Genomic DNA, 17,998 nt, shown 5'->3' with positions numbered 1-17,998 from the left:
AGGTTTGATGGCTGTGGATACAGTAAGTGGGGTAACTATGACTGGGATTAATCTGTGACCCAGCAACCAGTTTACAGACACATTAATAGGCTCAGGCTTTCACCAACTTTACCAGTTAGCCTTACGTTGCATTAAAGATGGGCCTACCTTTAATATGTAATATTTTTGTTCTAATCTATTACATGTAAACAGACATACATCCATTAAGGGAATAATTTGTTTCCAGAGCCCCTTAAATATCTGCAAGTTACTGAAGGGATACTTTTAGAGAATCCTCGGAGGTAGAGTACATATCAGGAATTGTAAAAGACTGTCAGAGTAGAGAAAATTTTACATTTTCTTCGGGCTGCGATAAGATTACTGCCCCTTCACCTCCCTGAAGTCAGTACCCCTGAAAATCAAAATGCCAATCCCTTCCAGATGAATGAAATCCTCCTGGTTCTGGGACTGCCAGTAAACCTGCTTGCAGAAAATTTGCACCAAATGTGCATCAGGAAGGAAACCAGTCAGATCCGTTTAGGGTTGAGGAAATAGATAAACGAAAGAAAGAAAAACTTGAATTTTTATAGCACCTTTGGCCTCCTCAGGATGCCCCAAATTTACAGCCAATGAAGTACTTTTTGAAGTGTATTCACTGTTGTAATGTCGGAAACACGGCGGCCAATTTGCGTACAGCAAGCTCCCATAAACAGCAATGTGTTAATGACCAGATAATCTGTTTTAGTGATGTTGGTTGAGGGATAAATATTGGCCAGGATACCGGGGAGAACTCCCCTGCTCTTCTTCGAAATAGTGGCCGTGGGATTTTCTACGTCCACCTGAAATAAATTAGGACCAGTGTCAGGGTTAGTGTTGAGATCAGGGCAAATCTGATTACTGCTATATTTAAGATTAGAGTGATTGGGATTTTAGTTAGGGTTAGTTGTGGGGTTAATGTGAATGGTAATAGTGTTATACAGGTTGAGCACCCAAAATCCGGAGTTCCGGAATCCGGACTCCGGGACGATTGGTGGCAGGGTCATCCGGAATCCGTAAAATGTTCCGGAATCCGGACACCCTGTTTCCACCGCCAGCTGGGCCCAGACATTTCCGGACTCGGAACGTGTTTCTGATGTCCGAAGTCCGGGAACGCCCGAGTCCAGGTTGCGACATTTCCGGGAGGGTCAGGACTGGCAGCTCAATATTCCGGGGTATAGAATCTTCAGGCGAGACAGAGGGGGGTGTAAAAGGGGAGGGGGTGTTGCAATATTAATTAAGGAGTCAATTACTGCTGTAAGGAGGGATGATATATTAGCGGGTTCCTCAAATGAGGCCACATGGGTAGAACTTAAAAACAAAAAGGGGGCAAGCACTTTGCTGGGAGTGTACTATAGGCCCCCAAACAGTCAGGGGGAGATAGAGGAACAGATATGTAGGCAAATCTCAGAGAAGTGTGAAAATAATAGGGTAATAATAGTGGGGGATTTCAACTTCCCCAATATAAATTGGGATAGTCAGAGTGTGAAAGGCTTAGAGGGTGCAGAATTCTTAAAGTGCATCCAGGAGAGCTTTTTGAGCCAACATGTAGAAAGTCCTACAAGAGAGGGGGCGGTACTGGACCTAATTCTGGGGAATGTAGCCGGGCAAGTGGTGGAAGTATCAGTAGGAGAGCATTTTGGTGACAGTGACCATAATTCGGTGAAATTTAAGGTGGGGGAAGGACGATTTTAATATGATAAGGCAGGATCTGGCCAAAGTGGACTGGGAGCAGCTACTTATAGGAAAATCCACATCAAAACAGTGGGAGACTTTCAGAAGGGAAATAGAGAGAGTACAGCGCCAACATGTTCCTGTAAAGGTCAAGGGTGGGACCAACAAGCAAAGGGAACCTTGGATGACAAGGGAGATACAAAAATGCATTAGAAATAAAAGGGGGGCTTTTGGCAGTTACAAAAGACTAAAGACGGAAGAAGCCCTAGAGGAGTATAAAAAGTGCAGGGGCATACTTAAAAAAGAAATTAGGAGGGCGAGGAGGGGCCATGAAATAACACTGGCGAGCAAAATAAAGGAAAATCCTAAGATGTTTTATAAGTATATTAAGGGCAAGAGGATAACCAGGGAAAGGGTAGGGCCCATTAGGGACCAAAGTGGCAATCTGTGTGTAGAGCCAGATGATGTAGGCGGGGTTTTAAATGAATTTTTTGCATCTGTGTTCACTATGGAGAAAGACGATGCAGACATAGAAATCGGGCAAGGGGACTGTGACATACTTGAACATATTAGCATCGAGAGGGAGGAGGTGCTAGCGGTTTTAGCAGGCCAAAAAGTGGATAAATCCCCAGGCCCGGACGAGATGTATCCCAGGCTGCTGTGGGAGGCAAAGGAGGAGATTGCAGGGGCTCTGACACAAATTTTCAGAACCTCTCTGGCCACAGGGGATGTACCAGAGGACTGGAGAACAGCTAATGTAGTACCATTATACAAGAAGGGTAGCAGGGATAAACCAGGGAATTACAGGCCAGTGAGCCTAACATCTGTGGTAGGGAAATTATTGGAAAAAATTCTGAGGGACAAAATTAGTCTCCACTTGGAGAGGCAAGGATTAATCGGGGATAGTCAGCATGGCTTTGTCAAGGGTAAATCATGTCTGACAAATCTGATTGAATTTTTCGAGGGGGTGACTAGGGAGGTGGATGAGGGAAATGCTGTGGATGTGGTTTACATGGACTTCAGTAAAGCTTTTGACAAAGTCCCGCATAGGGGACTGGTCAAGAAGGTAAGAGCCCATGGGATCCAGGGTGCCTTGGCGCGTTGGATCCTAAACTGGCTGAGTGGCAGGAGGCAGAGGGTGATGGTCGAAGGTTGCTTTTGTGACTGGAAGCCTGTGTCCAGTGGGGTACCTCAGGGATCGGTGCTGGGTCCCTTGTTGTTTGTGATCTACATAAATGATTTGGATGAGAATGTAAAAGAGATGATCAGTAAGTTTGCAGATGACACGAAAATTGGTGGGGTGGTAAATTGCAAGGAGGAAAGCCTCAGGCTACAGGACGATATGGACGGGTTGGTCAGTTGGGCGCAAAAGTGGCAAATGGAATTTAACCCTGAAAAGTGCGAGGTGATGCATTTTGGACAGACAAATAAGGCAAGGGAATACACAATGAGTGGTAGGACCCTAGGAAGTACAGAGGGTCAGAGGGACCTTGGTGTACATGTACATAGATCTCTGAAGGCAGCGGAACAGGTAGATAAGGTGGTTAAAAAGGCATATGGGATACTTGCCTTCATTAGCCGAGGCATAGAATATAAGAGCAGGGAGGTTATGATGGAGCTGTACAAAACGCTGGTGAGGCCACAGCTGGAGTACTGTGTGCAGTTCTGGTCGCCTCACTATAGGAAGGATGTGATTGCTTTGGAGAGGGTGCAGAGAAGATTCACCAGGATGTTACCTGGGACGGAGCGCCTCAGCTATGAAGAAAGACTAAACAGGCTGGGGTTGTTTTCCTTGGAGCAAAGAAGGCTGAGGGGGGACCTGATTGAGGTGTACAAAATGATGAGGGGCATAGATAGGGTAGACAAAGAGGAACTTTTCCCCTTAGTAGGGGGGTCAATAACAAGGGGGCATAGATTCAGGGTAAGGGGCAGGAGATTTAGAGGGGATTTGAGGAGGAACTTTTTCACCCAGAGGGTGGTTGGAATGTGGAACTCAATGCCTAAAAGGGTGGTAGAGGCAGGAACCCTCACAACATTCAAGAAGCATTTGGATGAGCACTTGAAATGCCATTGCATACAGGGCTATGGACCAAATGCTGGAAAATGGGATTAGACTGGACAGGGATGGATGGGCGGCGCAGACACGATGGGCCGAAGGGCCTCTTTCTGTGCTGTAAAACTCTATGACTCTATGACTCTATGATCAGAAACACGTTCCGAAGTCCGGAAAACGTGAAAACCGGCTCGGCCTCGGCCCCGAAGTTGCCGGATTCGGGACGTGTAACCTGTATTTAGGGTTAGTATTGGAATCAGAGCAAACATAGCAGCACTATGATCAGGGTAGAATATGACGATAAATGTAAGATGTGAGAATAATTCGGAATTCTTGTTAAATTTGCGAGTTGAGGTAGAGAAGAGAACGAATCAACCCTCCGGGTTTCAATTAGGGTTGGTCTTGGAATAGAAACAGTGCAGGGTTTTGGCTTATGTTGTATTGGAATCACAGTATGGTGAAGATTAGGGTTTGGGGAGGGGGCCAGGGTACATCCCCGATTTCCTTTGTCTCATCAATGGGGGCGATATGACTGAGGATACAGTAACCAGGGTAACAATGACTGGGATTAACCTGTTCCCCAGCAACCACAATTTGAGTATTTTACAGGCACATTAATAGGCACAGGCTTCCTCGACTAAATGCAAATTCTTGTAATGTCTTGCTTTTACAGATGAAACCAAAGTTATGTAGTGGTCTGAGCTATTCCACCCCCGGGGGAAGTTACTGCAGTAACAGTGTCAATGGACAGTTGTGCACAGATGGGGAAGATTTACATTGTGTGTTATGTGTACCTGAATATTAATCTGTTCTATTTAAACAAATTTGCCATTTTGTTGTGCAGATGGAATTCCCCCTCCCCCGCCACTGTTTCACATGCAAAGGTAAGGAGGGTACTTACTGTTAGAGAAAGTGGTTGTGTCACTATGTGCCCCCTCTCATGCCATCATGATCCCATGTCCCTTTGTCTGGTTTTCAATTGTACCTTTTCTAAGATGTTTTACCTTCTCCGCAACCCCAGGGATGTCCCTGTCACCATAGCCCTCCTTTATAGTCAGGTGAGGTAACAACAGCAACTTGTATTTATATAGCGCCTTTAACGTAGTAAAACGTCCCAAGGCGCTTCACAGGAGCGATATCAAACAGTACGAGCCACAGAAGAGATATTAGGACAGGTGACCAAAAGCTTGGCCAAAGAGGTAGGTTTTAAGGAGCGTCTTAAAGGAGGAGGGAGGTAAAGAGATGGATAGGCTTAGGGAGGGAATTCCAGAGCTTAGGGCCTTGGCAGCTGAAAGCAGGCCACCAAAGTGATTAAAATTGGGGATGCATAAGAGACCAGAATTGGAGAAGCACAAATATCTCGGAGGTTTGTAGGGCTGGAAGAGGTTAGAGGTTGGGCGGGGCGAGGCCATGGAGGGATTCGAAAACAAGAATGAGACTTTTAAAATTAAGGCATTGCCGATTGGGAACTAATGTAGGTCAGCGAGCGCAGGGGTGACAGGGTCAGGCAGTGTTACCTGAACATCAACCTGACCCCAGTCTCAGGGCAAATGGCAATGTAGCTCTGTGGCATGGATGGAGATAGCTATATATTCCTTGGAATATGATGTGCTGTGGAGACTATAGAAATTATTTCTTTTGTTTGGCTGGCCAGTATCTGACACAGGCAGAAATCTATCTCTATGTTTAAGACTCTCCAACTTAAGCTCCTGTAGGCTCTCTGTTTGCCCAGTATGGAATAAACATTCTCTCCACATAGGAACACACTCCGTTTACCTGTCAAGAGAGTTGAGGTGAAGGTTGACAGAACCAAGTGAAGTCCTTCAAGTGTGTGCAGGCCTACTGGTGAAGCTTAATCAGCTAAAACCCTGTGCTTTACCATCACAGAGCAGTGGTTTCTGTTTGTCCAGCTAGGATCAGCCTACCCATTAGAGAGCTGGCCTTCAGGGTTGATCTGGAGCTGAGTGGGAAAAATCCCAGCCCCCAGTGACAGGTCTACCCCTCCGGGTTCCATTAATAAACCAGGCTGGCTGGTCAATCATTAGCAGAGCCCCGGAGTACTGTGGCCCTGACTAGTTCAAGTATCAGATTACCGAGTCTGCCATAGAGGGCTGACACTCTATATATGTATATCTATCGCCAGATGTGTCACCCTGGAACCACTTTGACCCCATAGACCCACCCCCCTAACCAGTTCTCTGTGAAAAGCAATTGGTAGGTTGAATAATGTAGACTGTTGTAATGTTAAACAGATAATCTGCACATTTTGCTCCATTATCCTTTGGAGCAGGAGAATCTCTTTACAGGACACTCTCTCAGATTGAATAAGCGATGTAAACTCTGTGAAAGAATAGGTTGTTCACTGTTTCTGGAATAAATTTACAAGTGCCAGTTTGGCTCAGTTGGCTGTGGGCTCAAGCTGCATTATGGATTTGAGCTTCAGTGCAGCACTGAGAGAGTGTTGTCAGAGAGGCCTGCCTTCTTTCAGGTGAGATGTTAAACTGAGGCCCCGTCTGCCTGTTCACGTTGACGACACTATTCAAAGAAGATCAGGAGAATTCTCCTGATGTCCTGGTCAACTTTATTCCCTCGACCACCACCACCAAGAACAAATTATCTGGTCATTCATTCATTTGCTATTTGTGGGACTTTGTTATGTACCAATTAGTGGCTATGTTTGACTATTTAGTCGCTGCGCTTCAGAAGTAATCCATTGAATGTGAAATAATTTGGGATTTTCTGAGGATGTGTTAAGGTGCCATATTTTGCAAGTTTTTTCTTACTAACAATCTCAATGCGAAGTGTATTTTGCCTGAAATGTTTAATTATTCTTCAGGCTGCTATATTGTGGATACTGCAAAGGTTCTGTCCACTATTATATTTCATAGTTGGAAATAATCTGACTCAGACTGACCAGTCTCATAACAAAGAGTTCAATTAGTGAAACGTCATTAATGGAATGGAATAAATGCTGGCGAGGGAGCTGTACAGATTCAGACAGGATTGCAGAGCAGAGAGACTGAAATCCCAGAGACAGGCAGAAGCTGAGCCCTTTGCCCTTTGTGTTAATTCAAAGATTTACATGTGCAATTGAGGTTCTGGGCGATGATTGCTGAGAGCTGGTAACAGAGCATCTGGGGGTCCGGTATCCAGTGCTGCCCATTCTTTGCCATCATTTACAACCTCCGCCTCCTCCCCCTGCCAGCAACTGCTTGTCATCTGAGGGTCTGGAAGAGGTAAAAAAAAACAGCTGGATTTTATCGCGGCACAGCTTGGAACTGATTTGTGATTATTGCAGTTCTGTTCTGTGGAATTAGCTGGTGTATTTAAACCCAGTACAAACGGTTCAAGGCTATACTTACTCCTAATTTGACAAACAATTTACATTTAATCACTTAATGGAGGGTAAACATCCTCACAGAGGTGCTGGGGCACTGTGAAGGAGTCAGGGTGCACATGCTACAATATAAAGTAGAGTCAGTTTTCTCACAGAGTGTCTGGCAAGCCCTGGGTCTAACATGGAATCTGTCAAACTGGTAAACTGCACTGAGAGACAGCAAAAAAAACTGCAGATGCCGGAAATCTGAAAGAGGAGCAGAAACTGCTGGCAACGCTCAGCCAGTCAGGCAGCATCTGTGGAGTGCTGAGAGGGTGCAGAGCCTTCATCAAGTCTACAGGTTATTACAGGTGGAAAACATTTGAGTAACGGAACAAGTGGGAGGGGAGTAAAAGACACACACACACAAGAGAAGAAATGGAACGAGCTGTAAAATGCTTAATTGGACAACAGCAGGTATTTAAATAGCAGAACCTTGCTGGGGGAAGGGATTCGGCAACACTGGTGTCGACCTGCTCCCCCCTCCCAGGCTCGAGTGCTTTGGGCCTGCTGTTTTTGAACAGTGTAGCATGCTTCCATTTCTAGCTGGCCGCCCCCATCACCACAGCTATTCACACCTTCTCTGTGCCTCCTAAATGTCTTTAATTTCTGTGATTTCGTGCACTATGCCTCCTATTGTCTCGTGCTAATGTCATTCTTCCATTTCTCCATCTCCTGCTTTTCACTTAAGCAGTTTACAGGTCATTCTGTTCCTGTGTGTGTGAGTGAGTGAGTGAGTGAGTGAGTGAGTGAGTGTGTGTGTGTGTGTGTGTGTGTGTGAGTGAGTGCACACCCGCAGTGACTACCCGCACATGTGTTTATGTGTGAGTGTGCACCGTGAGTGTGTTTTCCTCCCTCTTCCCTGTGTTCTGTTCCTTTTTAAACGGTGTTCCACTGTAATATGCTCCAGTTCTGATGAAGGGGCCACACCTGAAGCATTAACTTGCCTGTTCACAGAATCACAGAAACCCCACAGTGCAGATAGAGGCCATTTCGGCCCATCGAGCCTGCACCGACACATATCCCACCCGATCCCTGTAACCCCTACATCAACACATATCCCACCCTATCCCCGTAACCCCACGTATTTAATCCCTCTAACACTAAGGGTCAATTTATCATAGCCAATCAACCTAACCCGCACATCTTTGGACTGTGGGAGGAAACCGGAGCACCCGGAGGAAACCCACGCAAACACGGGGAGAATGTGCAAACTCCACACAGACAGTCGCCCGAGGCCGGATTCGAACCCGGGTCCCTGGCGCTGTGAGGCAACAGTGCTAACCACTATGCCACCGTGCTGTTCTCTCCGCAGATACTTATTAACTGCTCTGAAATATTTTGGGAGGGAATTCAGATGTGACATGGAAATGAAATGGGACACAGGGACAGACTTTACAGTTATTTAAAACAAATGCATGCATATTTATTTAAGAACAAAGGACAAACTCTTTGTGTGGAGTGAACCCAATCTCACCCTTCCAACACTCCCAAAGCCCCGAGTGCATTGACACTATCTGCATTAACAGAGGGATCCAGAAATACAAGGGTCAGAAAAGCAGTAGTGCGAAAGAATAAGGGTCTTATTACCCTGATAGAGACCCAGACAGAGATTGACAGTGGGCTGCTAGAAGATTAATATGGCAGCATCTCCCTGAAAGAGACTGCCTGGAGCCCCAGCAGTGGAACCCTGAGTGACATGGGCACTCTATCAATTAACATAATGAATTATTTCACAGCGACACTGAAACAGCCCCATGTCCTAAATCACAAGGTGTTAATGTGTGAAAGAGCAGACTGTTCTACCAGCCACATGATGAGGGTACCTGGATTCCTGAGGATAAGTTTGTAACAGTGTGTGCGGTGCTGATTGTTCTGCCTCTCTGATTCTCGGATTGTCTCTGGCTAGCGAGATAAGTTTGTTGTGACGTTTGGTGTCTGTGTTTTTCCTGCTGTTTCTGGGTGTATGGGGCAGGGCTCTGCTCTCTCCCCCTCCGGAACTGCCTTTATTTTTAGCTCAGGTTGACGTGTGGGATGTGAGTCTTTCCGCTGTTGTGAGGCTGTCAGGAAACAACAGGAAAACTGGTTGTAATTTTCACAGAGGGATCAGAGCGAGCTGTGTCAGCACCTTGACATTCCTGCTCTTTATCTCCAGCCCCCTCACCTCGCCAGACTATCTCGCTAGCCAGACACATTCATAAAAAGTACGTCGAAACAGGCAAACCTCCACTGCACTGAATCTAATCTCTTGGTGCCGAAAGTAGAAACACACACAGCCCCCAGTGTTACTGCCTAATATCATAGCACTTGCCTTTTGGTAATATTAATTCAACAAAAAACTCCCGCTGAATTCATGTGTGTAGTGGTTATATATCTATAAATAAAAGGGAACAGTCTAACCCTACAATCCAGGCAGAAACTGTAGACTTTAATCCTCCCAGTTCCCCCACGAGTTAGCGGTTTTGCCCAACATGTACCTGAGCCCTACAAAGCAGCTGTGCCCCAGGATTGATTCGTGGCCTGCACTAAATTAGCTGATCCGGCAGGGTGTTACACTCATTGTCGGCACCTCCAGATTAGACTGGGGAAACTCAGCCAGAGATCTCCGTGCTGACTGCTGCCCTGCGACACCTTGCTGGGAAGTGTGTGGGAGCGTGTTTGTCAAGTGAGGGAGGGATCAGTCTCGACTGCAATGGCCCTTGTGGTCGAATACCCTGCCGCTACTCAGTGACGTGAGTATCCCAGTAACATTACCGTTCCCGGTAGTATAGTGGTAATGTTACTGAGCAAGTAATCCAGAGGCCTGGAATAATGATCACAGAGACATGAGTTCAGATTCCACCATGGCAGCTGGGGAATTTAAATTCAGTTAATTAAATAAATCTGTATTAGTAATGGTGACCATGAAACTACCGGATTGTCGTAAAAACCCATCTGGTTCACTAATGTCCTTTAGGGACGGAAATCTGCCGCCCTTACCCGGTCTGGCCTATATGTGACTCCAGACCCACAGCAATGTGGCTAAAATGGCCTAGCAAGCCACTCAGTTGTAACAAACTGCTACAAAACACAATAATAAGAATAAAACCGGACGGATCACCCGGCATCAACCTTGGCTATGGCAAAGGGACGGCCAGTCGGCCCTGCAAAGTCCTCCTCACCAACATCTGGGGACTTGTGCCAAAATTGGGAGAGCTGGCCCACAGACTAGTCAAGCAACAGCCTGACACAGTCATACTCACAGAAACATACATTTCAGCCAATGTCCTCCATCACCAGCCCTGGTGGTACAGTCGGGAAGGAGTGGCCCTGAGAGTCCTCAGCATTGACTCCAGACCCCATGGCTTCAGGTCAAACATGGGCAAGGAAACCTCCTGCTTATTACCACCTACTGCCCTCCCTCAGCTGATGAATCAGTACACCACTTGGAAGAAGCACTGAGAGAATGTACTCTGGGTGGGGGACTTCAATGTCCATCACCAAGAGTGGCTCGGTAGCACCACTACTGACCGAGCTGGCGGACTCCTGAAGGACATAGCTGCCAGTCTGGGCCTGCGACAGGTGGTGAGTGAACCAACACGAGGGAAAAACCTACTTGACCTCATCCTCACCAATCTACCTGTCGCAGATGCGTCTGTCCATGACAGTATCGGTAGCAGGTGACCACAGTCACTGTAGAGATGAAGTCCCGCCTTCACACTGAGGCCACCCTCTATCGTGGTTAAATAGGACAGATTCAGAACAGATCTAGCAGCTCAAAACTGGGCATCCATGAGGCGCTATAGGCCATCAGTAGCAATCTGTAACCTCATGGCCCGGCATATCCCTCAGTCTACCATTACCATCAAGCCAGGGGACCAACCCTGGTTCAATAAGGAGTGTACAGGAGCAGCACCAGGCGTACCTAAAAATGAGGTGTCAACCTGGGGAAGCTGCAACACAGGACTACATGCATGCTAAAAAGTGGAAGCAGCATGCTATAGACATGGCTAATCAATCCCACAATCAACAGATCAGGTCAAAGCTCTGCAGTCATGAATGGTGGTGGACCATTAAACAACTAATGGGAGGAGGAGGTTACATGAATATTCCCAATGATGGTGGAGCCTAGCACGTGAGTGCAAAAGACAAGGCTGAAGTGTATGTAACCATCTTCAGCCAGAATGCCGAGTGGATGATCCATATCAGCCTCCTCCTGAGGTCCCCACCATCACAGAAGCCAGTCTTCAGCCAATTCGATTCACTCCACTCCACTATTAAGAAATGGCAGAGCGCACTGGATATAGCAAAGTCTATGGGCCCTGACAGTAGCCCAGATATCATGCTGAAGACTTGTGCTCCCACTAGCCGCGCCTCTAGACAAGCTGTTCCAGTACAGCTACAACACTGGCATCTATCCGACAATGTGGAAAGCTGCCCGGGTATGTCTTGTCCACAAAAAGCAGGACAAATCCAATCCGGCCAATTACCGCCCCATCAGTCTTCTCTCAATCATCAGCAAAGTGATGGAAGGCGTCATAGACGGTGCTATCAAGCAGCACATACTCACCAATAACCTGCTCACGGATGCCCAGTTTGGGTTTCGCCAAGACCACTCGGCTCCCGACTTCATTACAGCCTTTGTCCAAACATGGACAAAGGAGCTGAATTCCAGGGGTGAGTTGAGAGTGACTGCCCTTGACATCAAGGCAGCATTTGACCGAGTGTGGCATCAAGGAGCCCTAGTAAAACCAAATTCAATGAGAATCGGGGGGAAAACTCTTCACTGGCTGGAGTCATACCTAGCACAAAGGAAGATGGTTGTGGTGGTTGAAGGTCAATCATCACAGCCCAGGACATTGCTGCAGGAGTTCCTCAGGGCAGTGTCCTAGGCTCAACTATCTTCAGTTGCTTCATCAATGACCTTCCCTCCAACATAAGTTCAGAAATGAGGATGTTTGCTGATGACTGCACAGTGTTCAGTGCCATTCACAACTCCTCAGATAATGAAGCAGTCCATGCCCGCATGCAACAAGACCTGGATGATGTTCAGGCTTGGGCTGATAAGTGGCAAGTAACATTTACACTACACAAGTGCCAGGCAATGACTATCTCCAACAAGCAAGAGTCTAATCACCGCCCCATGACATTCAACGGCATTACCATTGCCGAATCTACCACCATCAACATCCTGGGGGTTACCATTGACCAGAAAATTAACTGGACCAGCCACATAAATACAGTGGCAACAAGAGCAGGTCAGAGGCTAGGTATTCTGCGGCAAGTGTCTCACCTCCTGACTCCCCAAAGCCTTTCCACCATCTACAAGGCACAAGTCAGGAGTGTGATGGAATGCTTTCCACTTGCCTGGATGAGTGCAGCTCCAACAACACTCAAGAAGCTCGACACCATCCAGCCCGCTTGATTGGCACCCCATCCACCACCTTAAACATTCACTCCCTCCACCACCGGCGCACCGTGGCTGCAGTGTGTACCATCTACAAGATGCACTGCAGCAACTCGCCAAGGCTTCTTCGGCAGCACCTCCCAAACCCACGACCTCTTCCACCCAGAAGGACAAGGGCAGCAGGCGCATGGGAACACCACCACCTCCAAGTTCCCCTCCAAGTCACACACCATCCTGACTTGGAAATATATCGCCGATCCTTCATCGTCGCTGGGCCAAAACCCTGGAACTCCCTCCCGAACAGCATTGTGGGAGTACCTTCACCACACGGACTGCAGCGGTTCAAGAAGGTGGCTCACCACCACCTTCTCCAGGGCAATTAGGGATGGGCAATAAATGCTGGGCTTGGCAGCGATGCCCAGATCCCATGACCGAATAAATAAATGGTCACTTGAACCAGGTACATGGGGGCCTGCGGAACCAGGGACAAACACCAGCGTGAAGGCATGGCTTTGGGAATGGTGGGAAAACCTGATAAGAGGGGAAAGAATGAAAAAGGTCAAGAAATCAAGGCATTTGACAGAAAGAATTGGGCGCTGTACAGCTGGTCCTAGTTGCAATCTGCTAGTGGGGTGATTATAATGTGTTAAATATGAACTATTTTAAGCTTTGGTAAGCAATTATATTCAATAAGTCAATAGGATTCAGTTTGGTACTTTGGAGTTTAACATTCAAATGTGCAGAGGCCATGGGAATACAGAGCATTGGATACCTGGGGGTGATTACCAGGCAATCAGCATCCAGATGGCATCGTAAACCACAAGAGTGAAAGTTCAGTGGTTCATAATCATTATCTGAATGTGAAGCTGAGATTCTTTCCTTTCAATCACTCCAGGGAGAAGGGCATGTTAAGAAAGTGTCACTAGAGGAACTCAAGCCATGATCTTATTGAATGGCGGAGCAGGCTCGAGGGGCCAAGTGGCCTATTCCTGCTCCTATTTCTTATGTTCCAAGCCTTTTCTGCCAATCTAAGTAATGCAACACCAGTACTGAAGTGGATCGGCAGTCTAGCCCCAGGGTTATGTCTGCAAGTGGTGGTGATATGGGGTTGAATTTCCATGGGGATTCTCCTGATCGACCACCGCAATCTCGATGGATAATCCTCAGAAACATCTCCGCCATTTCTTTGGGGTTTTTGCGGATCTTCCACTGAAGTTACAGCAGATGATTGGGAGAACTCCAGTGGAAATTCAACCCCTTTCTGGTTTTTAAAAAGCATTGTGGGGACAGTAAACACTCACTGACCCAGTAAAGCACAGTTAGATGATGAGTAAGAATCCCTCTACCCTGCCCAAACAATGCACCTGAGCTCCAAGTTCCAAAGAGTCTAATGTTCACTTTTTTCAGTGTTTTTTTCTCCCCGTACCAATTTTTTTCCCCTCCCTCCCATGAGGCACATAATCCCTGTTGGTGCATGTTTCATAAGTGCCAATTAGCCTCTGGTATCTTGCCCAAGTGGTAATTATCAGCCATGACCTAATTGAATGGCAGAGCAGGCCTGAGGGGCTGAATGGCCTCCCCTTGTTTCTACTGTTCCTATTACCCCTGCTGCAGCATGAAAATTGATCACTCCCATCAGGAATTGTAAGAGGTCACACAACACCAAGTTATAGTCCAACAGTTTTATTTGAAATCACAAGCTTTCAGAGCGCTGCTCCTTCATCAGGTGAAGTGGAGAGGTGCCTATAGACACAGCTTATATAGTCAGAGAATAATGCCAGATGATTACCGGTAATCTTTCTAACTGCCATTTATCGTAGAAAGATTACCTGCAATCATCTGGCATTATTCTCTGACTATATAATCTGTGTCTACAGGCATCTCTCCACTTCACCTGATGAAGGAGCAGCGCTCCGAAAGCTTGTGATTTCAAATAATGCTGTTGGACTATAACCTGGTGTTGTGTGACTTCTTACATTTGTCCACCCCACTCCAACACCGGCATCTCCACACCATCAGGAATTGTGTGTCCTCGTTGAGGGCAATTTCCAAACTAGTGTTGAATTTGTGGCAGTATTGTGTGGTGGACCCATTGGCCAGAGCAGCTGGACTGAGCTTGCCCCAGCCCATAGTGAGCTCAGCATTTTTCTTTGTTGGTGATTGGAGCCAACTGCCAGCATAACATTTTCAGGAGTGAGAGCAATAGAATTTTGTTAGGTCAGGGTAGCAAGAGATATGGAGCAAAAGTACATAAAAGGAATGGAGGTACAGGTCAGCCATGATCTATTTGGATGGTGGAACCTGCTCGAGGGGCTGAATGGCCTCCTCCTGTTCCTAGGTTCATTCCTATGTGCACAACCCTGCTCTTCCATATTCAGAAGAACCTTTGCAATGAATCAGAGAGTGAAGAAAGATATTCTGACTCTGTAGTCATTGCAAACCATTAAATAACATAGGAGTATGTTATCTCTCTCAAGCACGTGGGTCATGGGGTCCATGTAATTTGTATATACACATGTGAATAAATGTAATTGCAAACACCAGTAATATTCCTATTTATGCTTACAAAGGCATTGTGTACAAGTGTCCGATTATCAACAGTATTCAATGATAGCATTTGGTACCCTCGGTAACCTAGCAACCACAACAACAACAACTTGTATTTATATAGCGCTTTTAACATGGTAAAATGTCCCATGGTGCTTCACAGGAGCGATTATCAACAAAATTTGACACCGAGCCACATAAGGAGATATTAGGTCAGATGACCAAAAGCTTGGTCAAAGAGGTAGGTTTTAAGGGAAGTCTTAAAGGAGGAGAGAGAGGTAGAGAGACGGAGAGCTTTAGGGAGGGAATTCCAGAGCTTAGTGTCTTGGTAGCTGAAGGCACGGATGCCAATGGTGGAGCGATTAAAATTAGGATTAGGACATGGGCAGCAGATTTTTGGATGACCTTAAGTTCACGGAGGGTAGAACATGGGAGGCAGCCAGGAGTGCATTGGAATATTCAAGTCTAGAGGTAACAAAGGCATGGATGAGGGTTTCAGCAGCAGATGAGCTGAGGCGGGGCGGAGACGGGCGATGTTACGGAGGTGGAAATAGGCGGTCTTAGTGATGCTACGGTTACGTGGCCGGAAGCTCATTTCAGGGTCAAATATGACACCAAGGTTGCGAACAGTGTGGTTCAGCCTCAAGCCAGTTGCCAGGGAGAGGGATGGAGTCGATGGCTAGGGAACGGAGTTTGTGGTGGGTTTAGAAAACAATGGCTTTGGTCTTCCCAATATTTAGTTGGAGGAAATTACTGATCATCCAGTACTGGATGTCAGACAAGCAGTGTGACAATTTTGAGACAGTGGAGGGGCCGAGAGAGGTGATGGTGAGGTAGAGCTGGGTATCGTCAGTATATGTGTAGAACCTGACGCTGTGTTTTTGGATGATGTCACCAAGGGACAGCATGTAGATGAGAAATATGAGGGGCCAAGGACAGATCCTTGGGGGACACCAGAGGTAACAATGCGGGAGCGGAAAGAGAAGCCATTACAGGTGATTCTCTGGCTATGACTGGAGAGATAAGAATGGAACCAGGCGAGTGCAGTCCCACCCAGCTGGACGACGGTGGAGAGACGTTGGAGCAGGATGGTGTGGTCAACCATGTCAAAGGCTGTAGATGGGTCGAGGAGAATGAGGAGAAATAGTTTACCTCTGTCACAGTCACAAAGGATGTCATTTGTGACTTTGATGAGAGCCGTTTCAGTCCTGTGGCGGGGCGGAAACCCGATTGGAGGGATTCAAACATGGAGTTCCAGGAAAGATGGGCACGGATTTGGAAGGTGACAACACGTTTGAGGACTTTGCTGAGGAAAGGGAGGTTGGGGATGGTGCGGGAGTTTGCAAGGGCAGAGGGATTAAGGGTTGGTTTTTTGAGGACTGAAAGGAAAAGAAAGATAAACTTACATTTATAAAGAGCCTTTCGCAATGGTGAGGGGGTGATGACGTCAGATTTGGAGGAGAGGGGGACAGTGCCTGAGGAGAGAGAACTGTTAATAATATCAGCTAACATGGGGGCCAGGAAGGGAAGTTGGGTGGTCAGCAGTTTAGTGGGAATAGGGTCGAGTGAGCAGGAGGTGGGTCTCATGGACAAGATGAGCTCAGAGAGGGCATGAGAGGAGATAAGAGAGAAACTGGAGAAAGATGTGAGTTCAGGGCTCGGGCGGGGAGAATATTAAGGGAAGTTTGGCCCGGTGGGCTAGGGGAAGGAAGGGAAGCAGCAGAGGCAGCTGAACAAATGGTCTCAATCTTAGTGACAAAGAAGTCCATGAGCTCCTCGCACTTGCTGTTGGAGGTGAGGGTGGAGGCAGGTGAGAGGGGTTTAAGAAGATGGTTTACAGTAGAGAAAAGAAGCCGAAGGTTATCTTTGCATTCCAGGATGTTCCTGGAATAGTGAGCAGTTTTGGCCGAGGGGAGCAGGACCCGATGCACTGTTCAATGACAGCGATCGGTAACCTGGTAACCACATCAGACTGTTCAATGACAGCGATCGGTAACCTGGTAACCACATCAGACTGTTCAATGACAGCGCTCGGTAACCTGGTAACCACATCAGACTGTTCAATGACAGCGCTCGGTAACCTGGTAACCACATCAGACTGTTCAATGACAGCGCTCGGTAACCTGGTAACCACATCAGACTGTTCAATGACAGCGCTCGGTAACCTGGTAACCACATCAGACTGTTCAATGACAGCGCTCGGTAACCTGGTAACCACATCAGACTGTTCAATGACAGCGCTCGGTAACCTGGTAACCACATCAGACTGTTCAATGACAGCGCTCGGTAACCTGGTAACCACATCAGACTGTTCAATGACAGCGATCGGTAACCTGGTAACCACATCAGACTGTTCAATGACAGCGCTCAGTAACCTGGTAACCACATCAGACTGTTCAATGACAGCGCTCGGTAACCTGGTAACTGATGCGCTATCAATTACTCATAAAAGACTGAGAGTTAAGAGAGTAACTAAAGGCTTTTATTAACAAAAGAATGAAGGTCTGCCTCGAGTGGTCGACCGGTCCAGAAACACAAAGGGCTGGGGAGCAGTCACCTTTATACTAGGACTTGTGGGAGGAGTCAGCCGAGGCATGTCCAGGCATGTACACAGTGGAATACAAACAGTGGTTTACCACATTCACCCCTTGTTTAAAATTGAGTCCGGCGGGGTGAAGTGTATTAAAAGTTAGTGTATTGGAGTCTCTCCGGAGGTCTTGTCTGCCGCTGTGATCGGCGTGGCGACGGCAGGGGTAGTGGAGCTTCCGGCGTCGAGTCCTGCGTGGGCTGTGGCACAGGCGTGTCGTCCTCGTAGATGTCGAGCGGGTCGCGGGGCCCAGGCCTGCCGTCTGCTGGGGCTGGATATCGGATCGTGGGGGGGGGTGGTAGTGAGTAGTGGGTTACTGCGGCCCCCGAGGGTGCAAGGTCTCTTATGGAGACTGTGTCC

The sequence above is a fragment of the Somniosus microcephalus genome, chromosome 26, assembly GCF_052327205.1.
Source record: "Somniosus microcephalus isolate GS21.2 chromosome 26, FLI_Smic_1.0, whole genome shotgun sequence".
Classification (NCBI taxonomy): domain Eukaryota; kingdom Metazoa; phylum Chordata; class Chondrichthyes; order Squaliformes; family Somniosidae; genus Somniosus; species Somniosus microcephalus.
The sequence above is the reverse complement of the archived record's forward strand: the minus strand, read 5'-3'. Positions refer to the sequence as shown.